Genomic DNA, 15207 nt, shown 5'->3' on the forward strand with positions numbered 1-15207 from the left:
GCTAAGAGCGTCTGCTAAATGACGTTAATGTGCCCTTGAGCAAGGCACTTAACCCTAATTGCTCCTGTAAGTCGCTCTGGTTAAGAGCGTCTGCTAAATGACTAAAATGTAAATGTAAAATGTCCTTGATGGTTTGGATGAATGCCGTCTTCCTTTAGATTTTGAGAGCAAGACCTGGCGTGATGTCACAAAGCCAACCTCAGTGGATGTGCTGTTGACAAACCTCATCCAGGGAAGTCTGCTTCCCTATGCTCACATCTGGATTACCTCCCGACCTGCACCAGCCAATCGCATTCCTCCAGATTGTGTTGACCAGGTAACAGGGGTGCGAAGGGTTCAATGACCCACAGAAGGATGAGTACTTCATCAAGAGAATGACTGATCCAAACCAGGCCAGAAGAATCATCACACACATGAAGTCGTCAAGAAGCCTCTACATCATGTGCCACATTCCATTATTCTGTTGGATTTCCTCCTCTGTTCTGGAGATACTTTTAGTTGAATCAGAGAGTGGGAAGATGCACAAAACGCTGACTCAAATGTGCACCCACTTCCTGATGTTTCAGACCACACAGATGAATCTGAAGTACGCTAGCGAACAAGAGATGGAACCACCATTAAATGAAAAGGTCATTCTGGCACTGGGGAAGCTAGCCTTTCAACAGCTGGAAAAGGGCAACCTGATCTTCTACGAGGAAGACCTGAGTGAGTATGGCATCGATGTTGGAGAAGCGTCAGTGTACTCCGGAGTGTGTACACAGATCTTCAGAGAGGAGTGTGGGCTGAACCAGACAAAGGTGTACTGCTTTGTGCATTTGAGCATCCAGGAATTTCTAGCTGTTCTGTATGTCTTTCTCATGTTCAACAACAACAATGTAAATCTGATGGCAGAACAGGAAACCACGCCCAATGACCCTCTGACATCCAATGAAATATCTGCAACCATCCTCCATAAGAGTGCAGTGGATAAGGCTCTGAAGAGTGAGAATGGACACATGGACCTCTTCATCCGCTTCCTTCTCAGCCTCTCTCTGGAGTCCAATCAGACTCTGTTACGAGGTCTACTAACACAGACAAGAAGCAGCTCACACAGCAATAAGGAAACAGTAGAATACATCAAGGAGAAGATCAAGGAGAATGGTGCATCAATCTGTTCCACTGTCTGAATGAGCTGAATGACCATTCTCTAGTGGAGTAGATCCAAAGGCACCTGGGATCAGGAATTCTCTCTAAGGCAAAACTCTCACCTGCACAGTGGTCAGCTCTGGTCTTTGTGTTGCTGATCTCAGAAGAGATGCTGGATATTTTTGACCTGAGGATCTGTTGACGCTGCTGCCAGTGGTCAAAGCCTCCAGAGGAGTATTTATAAAAAACATGTATGTACTTAAAGAGAAGCAATCTCACATTGTTGTAATGTCTTATATTTCATATCTCCTAGTTTCGAATGATCTGCTGAAGTAAGGTATTGACCAGGGTGAATCTCCACTGGAGATTCAGTTTCATCCCTCCATGGTTTATTTTTCCCACCTATCAGTGCTTTAAGTCTTCATCATTATTTTATTATTAATTATCTTGGAGATTAAAACAGAGACAATTACTGACGTTACTGTAGATTGTGACACTGACACACCTATGTAGACTCTATATTACTGTATAATACTCTAATCGCTCTCATTGCATATTATTTGTAATCAGATGCTTGTGTAGCTAATGGTTTGATACTGAAAAAACTAAAAGTAAATCCATGTCTTTGTCTTCATTTCTTATTCAGACTGATGGGTTGCAACCTGACAGAAAAATGCTGTGAAGCACTGGCCTCTACTCTCAGCTCCTCTCAACTGAGAGAGCTGAACCAGAAAAATAATGAGGAGTGAAGCTGCTCTCTGCTGGACTGGGGAGTCCACACTGTAAACTGGAAGTTCTTACGTGTGTACAATTGGAGTGTAAAGTATTATGTGACATAGGAAATTTTTTAAATAAACATTGTATGTTTGGATGTGAATGAAAATGGCCCCTTAATTGTCTTAATGATTCATACTTTTGGGCAATAATTGGTCAACTGAATACCGGTGATCATATTTGACATGGGGTGCAGCTATGCCACTAGGTGAGTCCAAATCCTTAATTGAATGTTCTCTTCCTGCAGTTTGTCATTATGTGGAGTCACAGAGGAAGTCTGTGCTTCCTTGGCCTCAGCACTGAGGTCAAACCCCTCACACCTGAGAGAGCTGAATCTGGACTACAGTCACGTAGGAGACTCAAGAGTGAAGATTCTCTCTGCTGCACTGGAGCATCCAGACTGTAATGTAAAACTCAGGTAGAAATACAATGTATGGATGTAAAATGAGTATTTTAGTTAAATAAGGTATGTGTACAAATCATTGATTCCTCCTGACAGTTCTAGAACAGTATAGGCCTCATGTTAAGGTATTTATTTTCCACACTAAACTTCAAACACATGCTGTTTGTGTCACTGTGAATCTCTTTCTCCTACAGTGTGAACAATCATGCAGCGCACTGGTATCTACAAGTATCTGGCCTGAAGAAATGTAAGTGTGTAATTATGTTTGTTTTATAGACCTGACCAGCACAAAAACACACACAGTGAGTTAAGGGAGATCATATTTAGAAGGAGGTATTCTGGGAACTCTCTTGTCAGTTATTTCATTAATAAATAGTAAGTAGGATCTCATTATCACTATCAATCAAACATATTTGTCAAAAATACACACAAAACATGTAATTATTTGTAATGTAATTAGTCTCTCTGTCTCCCCCATCAGATGCCTATGAGCTGACACTGGACCCAAACACAGCCCACTGACACCTCTCCCTGTCGGAGGGGAACAGAACGGTGACGGTAGACAGAGGAGCAACCGTATTCTGATCATCCAGACAGATTTCAACGCTGGCCACAGGTTTTGTGTAGACAGAGGAGCAACCATATCCTGATTAGGGTTGCTGTTATCCAATACATGTATGATATAGGCTACTGCACATTACGCACGACAGAAAAACATAAAAGCCCATAGATGTAGCTAGCTATATGCTCTCTTGGGTAAATAAATGAAACTAGCTCCAGTAGGCTAATCTTTTTTAGTGTGAACTGTATTACTGTACTGTACTGTATTATATTGTATTATATGGACTGGAATTATGCACATTGTTCAAACCATGATAAATCAGAAGAGAACATGCGAATCGTGTGCAGCACATGCGGCCTACAAAATTACAAGTATAGGTGTCACGCCCTGGCTCTGGGGACTCTTAAATGTTGAGCCAGGGTGTGGAGTTTCTGTGTCATATTTTCTATGTTGTGTTTTCTAGATCGTGTAGATCTATGTTGGCCAGGGTGGTTCCCAATCAGAGGCAGCTGTAGCTCGTTGTCTCTGATTGGGGACCATACTTAGGCAGCCTGTTTGGCACTAGTCGGTGTGGGATCTTGTTCCGTTAAGGTTTGTTTTGTGTAACCTAGGACTTCACGTTTTGTTTGTTTGTTGTTTTGTGTGAGTTAAGTACTTAATAAAATGTACGCTTATCACGCTGCGCCTTGGTCCGTCTCATCAGTAAACGAGCGTGACAATAGGCTAGTGAATACTGAATAAATAACTGCTATAGCCTACCGCCATCGCACGCGTTCGCTCTTCTTTCAAATTACCGGTGACTTCTATTGGCTGCTGTACTTAACAATCAGCAAAAAAGAGCTTGTGTCCCTCTTCGAATAGTTTATTGGTATAAGAAATTCTAAACATATAATGTCCAGCTAGCTATTCTACTCTAGCTTTTTCTGCATGGGATTGCAAGAGCTAATGAACGTTTGTTAAGGAGGCCAGCGGTGTGTGCGTATTGCGCAAGAGACAAAGGCTATACTGTAAATTATACGCTTATTATGCATAACCCATCATTAATTAACTAAATATAAGGCTTATACTGGATTGAATGTATTCCCTGAAAGAGGTAGGCTAGGACATCTATATATAGGGCTATATATCAATCGAGAACAGGATTATCTATTTTGGATGCAATTTGAATGGAGTTGATGGAGAGAGAGAAAGACTGCGAGAGAGTGCTCGCGCGTGCACTGATTTCAAGCAACGATATTCGAGTAGTAGGCTGTTTTAAAACTGCAGCTGCAATTGAAAAAAGTATAATCTTTCAAAAAGCCAGATGGAGATGGGTAAATTAGACGGGCAGTCGGCCTACCTGTCAGAAGAAAAAAAGTTACCATGTTGAGATGCTAGGTCTACATGCATTGTGAACTGCGCTCCGAGAGGAAATGACAAGGATGCTAAGATAGGGGGCAATGCCATGACCTGGTGTCTGGAGTGCAGCGCTCAGTTGCTCTGCTGTTCACATGAACCAAGCCAGTTTCGTGAAAGTCCAACCAATGCTCTCCTGAAGGTTAGGAGTATATCTGGACTGGCCAGCTGGCAGTGTGACCTTCTACAAGATATCCTCTGGTGTATTTACCCACCTGTGGACTTTAAATAACAGATTCACTGAGCCCATCTACCCAGGGTTTACGGTTGATGTGGACTCCATACTAGTGTCATGTGAAATAGCCTCCTGTATCCTGGAGAAACACCATAGTCCTCAAGGGATCTGTGAACGTTTTATTTTTTATGTTTCAACACCAAGTCATATCATGTTGTCATGTCTTCAATTCATCTGATTATTTTCCAAAATCATGTGATACTAGTGATGCATCATATGGCAGGTATAAGAAAGCTGGGGTTTTCTCACAGCTCCAAAAACACTGTTATCCAACATTGTTATCCAATATATCACAGTTCAGTTTCCTCTCTTAACTCTCAACTCTAAAGTGTGTATGCAGAATCTAACAGCTATATAATCACACTGTCCATCCTCTGTCCACTGGCATAGAGAAGAGCTCCTCTCTGTCTTCAATATGCTGATACCCCCTCCAGTTTATTGTCAGAGATCTCCTGCCACAGCCCAAGAGCCTCAGGCAGACAAACGTACCAGTCCCACAGGCCTGTCAGAGCCAGAACAGAACGATATAGAACAGTTTTACATTCTTTATTATTGTATTCATTATGTTACTCTGAGGACTATGTCTTCTGTCAAGTGAATGAAAGTGTCTGTGGGGAAGTTTTGTAATCCATACATTTGTAACAGTGTAAATAATCTATAAAACTATTATATTTCTTTGTAACATGCCTTGATTTTATAGCCATTAATTATGAGTGATTTACACAGATGTACACAATAGACAAGTTCAGGTTTTATGGCGTTTGTAGCATGCTGTACCACAGTACTTATCTTACTAAAGACATTCCTGAAGCTAACACTAAATATATTTATTAAGATTTTTACCATATTTCTAAAGTGTGTTGTGTCTTCCTCTACTATCACTAAAAGGAGGTGTAGCATGATGTAATGCAGTACCAATGATGTTCTGTATCTGGTTTTATCTTACTAAAGCCCTTCCTGAAGCTAACACTGGTGTCCCGTCTCATTATTAATACAGCATTATACCAACGTTTAAAGTGCATGAAATGTGTAGAGTTAATGTCCAACTACCGGTCGGCCATCTGTGTACAGTACAAGGGATGATTTGTGAAAACTCATGTACTATAGTCTATATGAGCTATTAATCATTCAATTAAATGTTTTTCTTCCAATTGTGGTTCATCATGAGTACATTGTACATAAAATTGTACTTTTAACTCCTTTAGATTTTGACTTGGGTCTGCCAGACACAAACACAGTACAGATAAATAGTTTTACATGTTTATTCACAGAAACAAACACCTGTTACAAGTTTTAAAAAACAGCAACACTGAAACACACTAAGCCCTTTACATGTCAGCACAGGCAAAGATTAGGTAAAAATACTGTGTAAATAGAAATGGCGGAAAAGTCATTTTAAATGCTTTTTAAAAATGTGATATTGAATATTAAATTCAGTCTTCAGTCTTTAGTCACATAATATAATAAGACAAAGCAAAACCTGCTTTAAAACTTTACAAAATGTCCTGTGTGGCTTAGTTGGTAGAGCATGGTGCTTGCAATGCCAGGATTGTAGGTTCAATTCCCACTGGGGACCAGTAAGACAAATGTGTGTACTCACTACTGTAAACTGCTTTGGATAAGAGGTTCTGATAAATGACCAACAAAAACGCAACTCCTAAATTACGATAAGCAAAGAGGAACAGGTCAACTGTCGTCTCTTTTTGTTACCACAATCAAACTATCTGTGTGAGATCTATTTGAAAGTCATCTTTGAAGAAACAGTCTCTCCAGTTGTGTGTGTGTGTGTGTTACACACTCTCATTCCCCTCCTCGTAGTTGGGTCCAGGTGAAATGATGATGTCACCATAAGGTTAATCCTGCTGCACACAGAGTTTCCTGGCAGTTACCATCTCTGTAGAGAACACACACACATCTGACTGTTACACACACACACACACACATCTGACTGTTACACACACACAAACACACACATCTGCATTGTCTTACCCAGTAGGGTCCAGAATGAGTGAGTGACACTACTGCATTGGGCCAGTGGGGGCAGCAGAGAGTGGAACAGCACCCCTTCATGATCCTCAAGAGGCTCTGTCACTGTGCTGGATAAACACACAGAAAGAGGGGGGTGAGCTCTTTAGAAGAAGAAAAAAAACTATAATTTGATGATGTAATAGCTAGATTATTACTCCAGTAGCTCTGCTGATAGGTCAGCCAGGGGTATGTGCTCTGCCTCTCTCTCCAGCGGTCCCTCGCCCTCCTCTGGAATGTCCATCAGTTTGGACACAGACCTGGGGACAGGAGACCTGAACACAACACAATATGACATTATCATGTGTCAACTGTATGTAACTACCAGTTGCACACAATATACAACTCCCTTCCTCCCCCCTCCCCCTCTTCTCCTCCCTCTCCTCTCACCCTCTGCTCTCGGGTATGTCCAGGGGGGAGTTCTCCCGGGACATGTCTCTATCAGAGCCCTCCAGGGACAGCGGCGACCGAGCTGGAGGAACACACAGAGTTAACATCCATCTTGAGATGGAGAGGGAGCACTGTCTGCAAGATGACCAAGCATCTTGCAGTCCCCCAGCCATATGACTGATCTATGGAATTATACTACAGTATTGTAATATCTTACTGGAAACATCAGGCTGGGACAGGCCTGACTCTGCCAACTCTCTAGGTACCTACACACACAGGGATAATTGTCGATATCGTCATTGTCCAGTTTTTAGATGCACACATGTGTAGTCACCTAAAAAACTGTTTGATCCCTCCTCACCTCTTTTGAGCTGAGCTCTTCCTCCTGCTCTCTGTCTCCCTCCTCCGCTGCCTCCATCACTCTCTCTCTATCCCTCTCTCTCTCTGACTCCGAGTCTGTCTCTGTCCTCCCTACCAGCAGGGCGGAGCCAGTGAGCACTGTGATGACCGCCACCTGTTTCCATGGCAACAGCAGCTCTGGAGGGAGGGCTGAGGAGGAATAGAGACCTAACGTTATTTCAGTGTTGATTAAAGGTTGTTTAACAGTGAGAAAGAGAGAGTATGAGAGTTGATACTCACTGGTGCATGGGTTACCAAGGAGATCAGCTGGAGACACTGTTCTCTTAGAGAGACCACTGATTACAACCTGGAACACACATCTTAATTACTCTCACACTTTCACTAACTGATTAACTTGTTTATGAATACCTTGTAAATGATTACAGTTTTGGGTGTATAGTTGGCTATAAGGTGAATGCACCAATTTGTAAGTCGCTCTGGATAAGAGTGTCTGCTAAATTACGTAAATGTAAATGTAGTTCAAATGTGTGTGTGTATGTATTTGTGTGTGTGTGTGTGTGTGTGTACCAGGGGCCTGGTCTTTATGAGCGTGTTGTCTATCTGTTGCTGCAGTGCCTCCTGGGTAATCTGTGTTTTCTGGTCGATGAAGAGCAGCTGCCTCCTGCGAGGTCGCTTCATTGGGGGAGTAACATCCTGTAGGGTGGGGCTATCTCTCCATCTCTCCCTCTCTCCATCCATCCCTCTCTCCTCTGGTTCACCGGGTGTGGAAGGGGGCAGAGGAACAGACACTGGGGTCCTCTCCTCTGCCAGCGCTGCAGGCATCTCCATAGGCAGCAACTCTGTCTCCTCATCAGGCAGCACTGTGGGGTCCTCGCTGGATAGGGTGGTGGGCGGCAGTCTGACAGAAGAGACAGCCGGAACCAAAGTTACTGTGTGTGTGTGTGTGTGTGTGTGTGTGTGTGTGTGTGTGAGTGTGTCAGTATACATTAACCTACCCAATAAGGGATCCAATCAGCTCTCTTGTCCTCTCTGTCTCTTCTTCTCTGTCTCTTTCTACTTCTTGTTCACTTTCTCCCTCTCTCTCCAAGTCCCCTTCTCCCACAGATTCTCCTTCTCTCTCCCTCTCTTCTGTCTCTGGGCCCCTCTCTCGCTCTGTCTCCATCACTCCTGAAACACAGACTCATTTTTACAGCTGCCCTGTGTACAGGGGGCAGGGACAGAGTAGAATTCACCTGTCACTCACCTTCTGGTAAGTGATCCAACTGGTCCATCAGCAAGTCAATCATCCCCATGTCTTGATGTGTGACCTCAGCGAGCTCCGCCCCTTCAAACTGCCAGCGAGAGAGAGAGATGGTTTGATTGGAAGGTTAGTTTGATTGACAGCTGTACTGATTGACAGGTGTACCTCTGCTGAGGGGATGGTGATGGGTTCAGTCTCTATCAGAGTGATGGAGTCTGGAGACGCCGTGATACCTGGGAATGAACGAGGGATAAAACCATAAACAACAATAAATGAAACACAATGGATTACCATTTAACTCATGACCACTCTTCCTTTTCTCCACTCCCATTCCCCTTAATGTATTAAACTCCCCCCTCCTCCCCCACCCTCTCCTCCCCTCCTCTCTCACCGTCCTGAGGGGGAGTTCCTGGACTCAGAAGCAGGGGGCGCTCAGGAGTGGCTTCTCTCCTAAACTCTCCACCCAGCTGACAGACAAGAAGAGGAACAGAACAAGAGATCAGAGAAAGACGAGATGTGTCAATAGAACACAGTCATTTTACCACACACACACACACACACACACAGTAATTTGAGCCACTGTCTGATGTACCTGTATTAGTGTATTGGGGCTGGGTATTGCGTACCCAGAATGCATTTCTCCAAAGAAGGGGTGCGCGGCCCACCCACTTTCCTCCAGGAGAGACAACACGTCAGGAAGAGAAAGAGCGTGTCTGAGGGAAAGAGAGCGAGAGAGAGAGATCCTAATTCATGGCAGCCATTTTGTGTCAGCGCACTCGCCAGACGCCTCTCTCTCCCCCTGGAAGAACATGAGAGTTGAGAAACAGGGTTTGTTGTACCCACCTGTCAGGCTCATCCACGTCGATCTTCTGGATGGTTCTGGTCTTGGCTAGTCTGTCCAGGATTTGCTGGATCTCCTCTGGAAACACACACACTATAGGTCAGAGGTCATAACTCTCCTGTCACACTATAGGTCAGAGGTCATAACTCTCCTGTCACACTACAGGTCAGAGGTCATAACTCTCCTGTCACACTACAGGTCAGAGGTCATAACTCTCCTGTCACCCTAATGTCAGAGGTCATAACTCTCCTGTCACACTACAGGTCAGTGGTCATAACTCTTGTGTCACACCACAGGTCAGAGGTCATAACTCTACTGTCACACTACTGTCTTTTCCACACCTCCTATTCTCCCCTACCTGCACCATCCCTCTCTCCAACCTTCTCTTTTCCTACTCACTCCCCCTCTCTTTCCCATTCCCTCTCTCCCTCCCTCGCATTCCCTCTCCGACTCCCCCTCTCCTCCTCTCCCTCTATGACTCCCCCTCTCTTCTTCTCCCTCTCTTCCTCTCCCTCTATGACCCCCTCTCGTCTTCTCCATCTATGACTCCCCCTCTCTTCCTCTCCCTCGATGACTACCCCTCTTTTCCTTTCCCTCTATGACTCCCCCTCTCTTCCTCTCCCTCTATGACTCCCCCTTTTGCTCTCCCTCTGACTCCCCCCTCTTCCTCTCCCTCTACGACTCCCCCTCTCTTCCTCTCCCTCTATGACTCCCCCTCTCTTCCTTTCCCTCTATGACTCCCCCTATTTTCCTCTCCCTCTATGACTCCCCCTCTCTTCCTCTCCCTCTATGACTCCCCCTATTTTCCTCTCCCTCTATGACTCCCCCTCTCTTCCTCTCCCTCTATGACTCCCCCTCTTTTCCTCCCCCTCTTTTCCTCTCCCTCTATGACTCCCCCTCTCTTCCTCTCCCTCTATGACTCCCCCTCTCTTCCTCTCCCTCTATGACTCCCCCTCTCTTCCTCTCCCTCTATGACTCCCCCTATTTTCCTCTCCCTCTATGACTCCCCCTCTTTTCCTCCCCCTCTTTTCCTCTCCCTCTATGACTCCCCCTCTCTTCCTCTCCCTCTATGACTCCCACTCTCTTCCTCTCCCTCTATGACTCCCCCTCTCTTCCTCTCCCTCTATGACTCCCCCTCTCTTCCTCTCCCTCTATGACTCCCACTCTCTTCCTCTCCCTCTTACCCAGGAGCATCCCACACTGGCGGTGGAAGACGATGATGACACCATATTGGAGCTGGGAGGAGAGGTAGAGGGAGAAACGGGGGCGGGGCAATCCCGGCAGAGGGGGCGGGACTCGCACCAGCACATAGTCCATGATGTCATCACTGTAGGTGCACAACAAATGGGATATGGCATGATGGCATCCATGTAGACTACTATAGCACAGGGCTCAGAAAGGAATGATTAAAAAACAAAAAATTAAACAGTAGCCTATATTTATATACGTTTTCAATTGTAGAACACTGAAGCTAGCTATACACAAGGATGATGATGATGATAATCCCACCAGAAACAAATGTATGAAGCAAAAGTTTTTCAATGACAAACAGGCAAAGGCAAACCATCTCTTACCATGTTCGTTGGACGTTGACTTTCAGGAAATCTTTTCGTGGGATCTTTATCCCTTTGGTGGCAGCCAGCCTAGAATCACCACACAACAGAAAGATATTTCCATCATTACAGACAAATGGATATCAGCAATCAGATAGCCCGCCTGCCTCTGCTCCGTTTCACTGCACTGATATGGAAAAAACACTGGAAGCGGTTTGATTGGACAGTAATGTCGACCGGAAACCTCTAAAGCGCTCTGATTGGATAAAAGTAGCAGAGCGTGCGCTCTTCGGGTTCGCGGTACTTTGAAATCACTGGACTGAGAGACTGGCGGGGAAATCAAACTTCTCTTTCAAGCTTTCAGACTGATGATCTCTCTCCTCTTCTCTAATATTTTCCTAAACGTTTAAAAGTTTGTCATTTTATGCGTCTCAGTTTAATTCTAGAGCGGCATTCATTGATGTGTCTCTGTTGACAATGAGAAGAGCACAAATGTTTTCTTTATGTTTCCTCTGTGTTTACCTGGTCTATCATTGTTATGTCTGGCTGTTGCACCTGTTCTCCTTTACATGACCCCAGACCCAGACACTAGCAGCTAGATTTAACAGCATGAGAAATATCAGAAAACCATTTTAGATAAATGTATATAGGATCGGCCTAACTAATATTATAATAGTGTTACATTATTATAATAGAGTTATAACTGTGTCTTATTCATTGCAAGGTAGGCCTACATTCATCTTTCATGAAGTAGTCTAGGCTGACTTAGCGATAATTGATCATACAGTAGGCTAGGTAGGCATGATAAGCAGGTAATAGTCAAACTAGGCTATGCCGTGGAGCTCATGTAGGATTATGACAAAGTTACAAAAACATAATGAGAATCGAATGATCTATTATTCGCATACTTCATTAACATTGCTCCTTCATCCAAATGAAACGGTTCTAGCCTACATATCAAATATCAACCACAATTTTTTAGCAACTTGGCCTACTCACCATATTGTGGAGAAGCAGCCTGTATGACGATTCAAAACGCTCTGGTAGAAAAACATGACTGGTTCCTTACAGATTGATGAGCTAAATAAATCTAACTTTACAACTTTAATTGAAATATAGAATGTAAACCGTTAGGCCTATGTAAAAAATAGCATTTCTCGTACTGACTGACTTGACCAAGAGGATTGAGGAACAATTTTATTTGATGCAGATGCCCTGACACAACTGCCAATGAGGACCGCCGCGAACTGACAGAAATTGGGCGAGTCTGCACATTTTAGACCATTCCATTGGTCCTTAAGTGAAATCGCCACTCACCTGTGGCACCGGGCCATGCAAAACGAACTCGCCCATTTACAGACATCGTTTACCATCGTCTGGCTCTTAACCAATAGACTGGTCGAACACATGTTGACAATAAGCCACCTACTCAAGTGATGGGCATAGGGGAATCACATTTTACTCATCATATTTTCAATTAATGTGAATAATATGAACGTTTAAGTTAAACCACATTTATCAAACCCTGACTAATGCAGGAAAATCTAATTGATCTTTTCATAACTTCACATGTTTTTTTAGCATAATATCCTTCAAATATGGTAAGCAGCAAAACAAATTTACTTGTCAATTAATGTTAACCCAGTCATCTATAGGCCTAGATCTAGGTGACCAAAAACGAAAACTGCAATAAACTGAAAATAGACCTATGACTCCAGGACAAGCCTATTATAATACATTCCCATTAAAACAAATTATCATGATCTTGAATTTTGTTAAATAGAAAGCTTAATCTGGGTCCTTGAAATGGTAAAGCATGGCATTTGCAACGCCAGGGTTGTGGGTTCGATTCCAGTATATAAAAAAAAATGTATGCACTCACTAACTGTAAGTCGCTCTGGATAAGAGCATCTAATAAATGACTAAAATGTAAAATGTATAGTGAACAGATTGACAAACTAATGCAGAAAATAACTTACAGAGATCTACTAAAAGATTGATTGTTTGTGTATTGATCTGAACTTGTTGTAATTTTGCCTTTACACATTGTCTTTGCTGTGTACTTGCCTCTTGACCAGGTTGTCAAACAAATAAAAATGGCATCTCAATTGACCAGTTGAAAACACAAAAACAAAACAAAAAGCATTACTAAACACAGACAGACTTCTATACAAACTTTAAGGAATAAAGGGGTAGCTGTAACTAAGTAACAGGTAACAGGTGGGATTCTCCCATGGCCTTAAACAACTGCACATTTGAATGACTTGGCATGAAATTATCTTTACCTGTGTTCTGTTACATCACTCAGCCCTTGGCTATGTTCCCAAAATGTTCCACGAGGACACCAACACCAGTGTGTACAGTATATAAAGAAGGGGACTGAGCCCAGTAGACTACATTAGTTCTGAAGAGACATTGTTTCAGAATGAGGGGTGCTGTAGCTCTGCTGGTGTTGCTGTTCTGTCTGTCTGGGACATGGGGTCAGGGAGAGAGAGGAGGGGTCAGTGAATGAGGAGAGAGCAGAGAGAGGAATGCTGAACAGTTGACTACCCAGCCTGAAATCTGGACTGAGCTGAAGGAGCTGAGAGACATTGTGGTGTAACAGAGAGTGGAGCTGAGGAACATGGGGGCCAGACTGAGCGCCAGTGAGAGCCAGGTGGAGGAGCTGCAGAAAGAGGTGGTGAACCAGAGAGTGGAGATGAGTGTCACTAAGAATGAACTGCAGTTCTACAAGAATAAGGTGGAGGAACTGGAGAGTGAAAAAACAGGTACTACGTTATGTACAGTGGGGAGAACAAGTATTTGAAACACTGCAAATTTTGCAGGTTTTCCTACTTACAAAGCATGTAGAGGTCTGTAATTTTTATCATAGGTACACTTCAAATGTGAGAGACGGAATCTAAAACAAAAATCCAGAAAATCACATTGTATGATTTTTAAGTAATTAATTTGCATTTTATTGCATGACAGAAGTATTTGATCACCTACCAACCAGTAAGAATTCCAGCTCTCACAGACCTGTTAGTTTTTCTTTAAGAAGCCCTCCTGTTCTCCACTCATTACCTGTATTAACTGCACCTGTTTGAACCCCTTACCTGTATAAAAGACACCTGTCCACACACTCAAACAAAGAGACTCCAACCTCTCCACAATGGCCAAGACCAGAGAGCTGTGTAAGGACATCAGGGATAAAATTGTAGACCTGCACAAGGCTGGGATGGGCTACAGGACAATAGGCAAGCAGCTTGGTGAGAAGGCAACAACTGTGGCGCAATTATTAGAAAATGGAAGAAGTTCAAGATGACGGTCAATCACCCTGGTCAATGACCTGAAGAGAGTCTCAAAGAAAACCATTAGTAACACACTACGCCGTCATGGATTAAAATCCTGCAGCGCACGCAAGGTCCCCCTGCTCAAGCCAGCGCATGTCCAGGCCCGTCTGAAATTTGCCAATGACCATCTGGATGATCCAGAGGAGGAATGGGAGAAGGTCATGTGGTCTGATGAGACAAAAATAGAGCTTTTTGGTCTAAACTCCACTCGCCGTGTTTGGAGGAAGAAGAAGGATGAGTACAACCCCAAGAACCCCATCCCAACCGTGAAGCATGGAGGTGGAAACATCATTCTTTGGGGATGCTTTTCTGCAAAGGGGACAGGACGACTGCACCGTATTGAGGGGAGGATGGATGGGGCCATGTATCGCGAGATCTTGGCCAACAACCTCCTTCCCTCAGTAAGAGCATTGAAGATGGGTCGTAGCTGGGTCTTCCAGCATGACAACGACCCGAAACACACAGCCAGGGCAACTAAGGAGTGGCTCCGTAAGAAGCATCTCAAGGTCCTGGAGTGGCCTAGCCAGTCTCCAGACCTGAACCCAATAGAAAATCTTTGGAGGGAGCTGAAAGTCCGTATTGCCCATCGACAGCCCCGAAACCTGAAGGATCTGGAGAAGGTCTGTATGGAGGAGTGGGCCAAAATCCCTGCTGCAGTGTGTGCAAACCTGGTCAAGACCTACAGGAAACGTATGATCTCTGTAATTGCAAACAAAGGTTTCTGTACCAAATATTAAGTTCTGCTTTTCTGATGTATCAAATACTTATGTCATGCAATAAAATGCAAATTAATTACTTAAAAATCATACAATGTGATTTTCTGGATTTTTGATAAAAATTACAGACCTCTACATGCTTTGTAAGTAGGAAAACCTGCAAAATCGGCAGTGTATCAAATACTTGTTCTCCCCACTGTATATACAGTATCTGAAAAGGATCTAGTTTGTAAATTGATATACATCAGATAAAGAG

This window comes from Coregonus lavaretus (assembly GCF_964263955.1).
Source record: "Coregonus lavaretus genome assembly, contig: HAP1_SCAFFOLD_1391, whole genome shotgun sequence".
In the NCBI taxonomy this organism is placed as follows: domain Eukaryota; kingdom Metazoa; phylum Chordata; class Actinopteri; order Salmoniformes; family Salmonidae; genus Coregonus; species Coregonus lavaretus.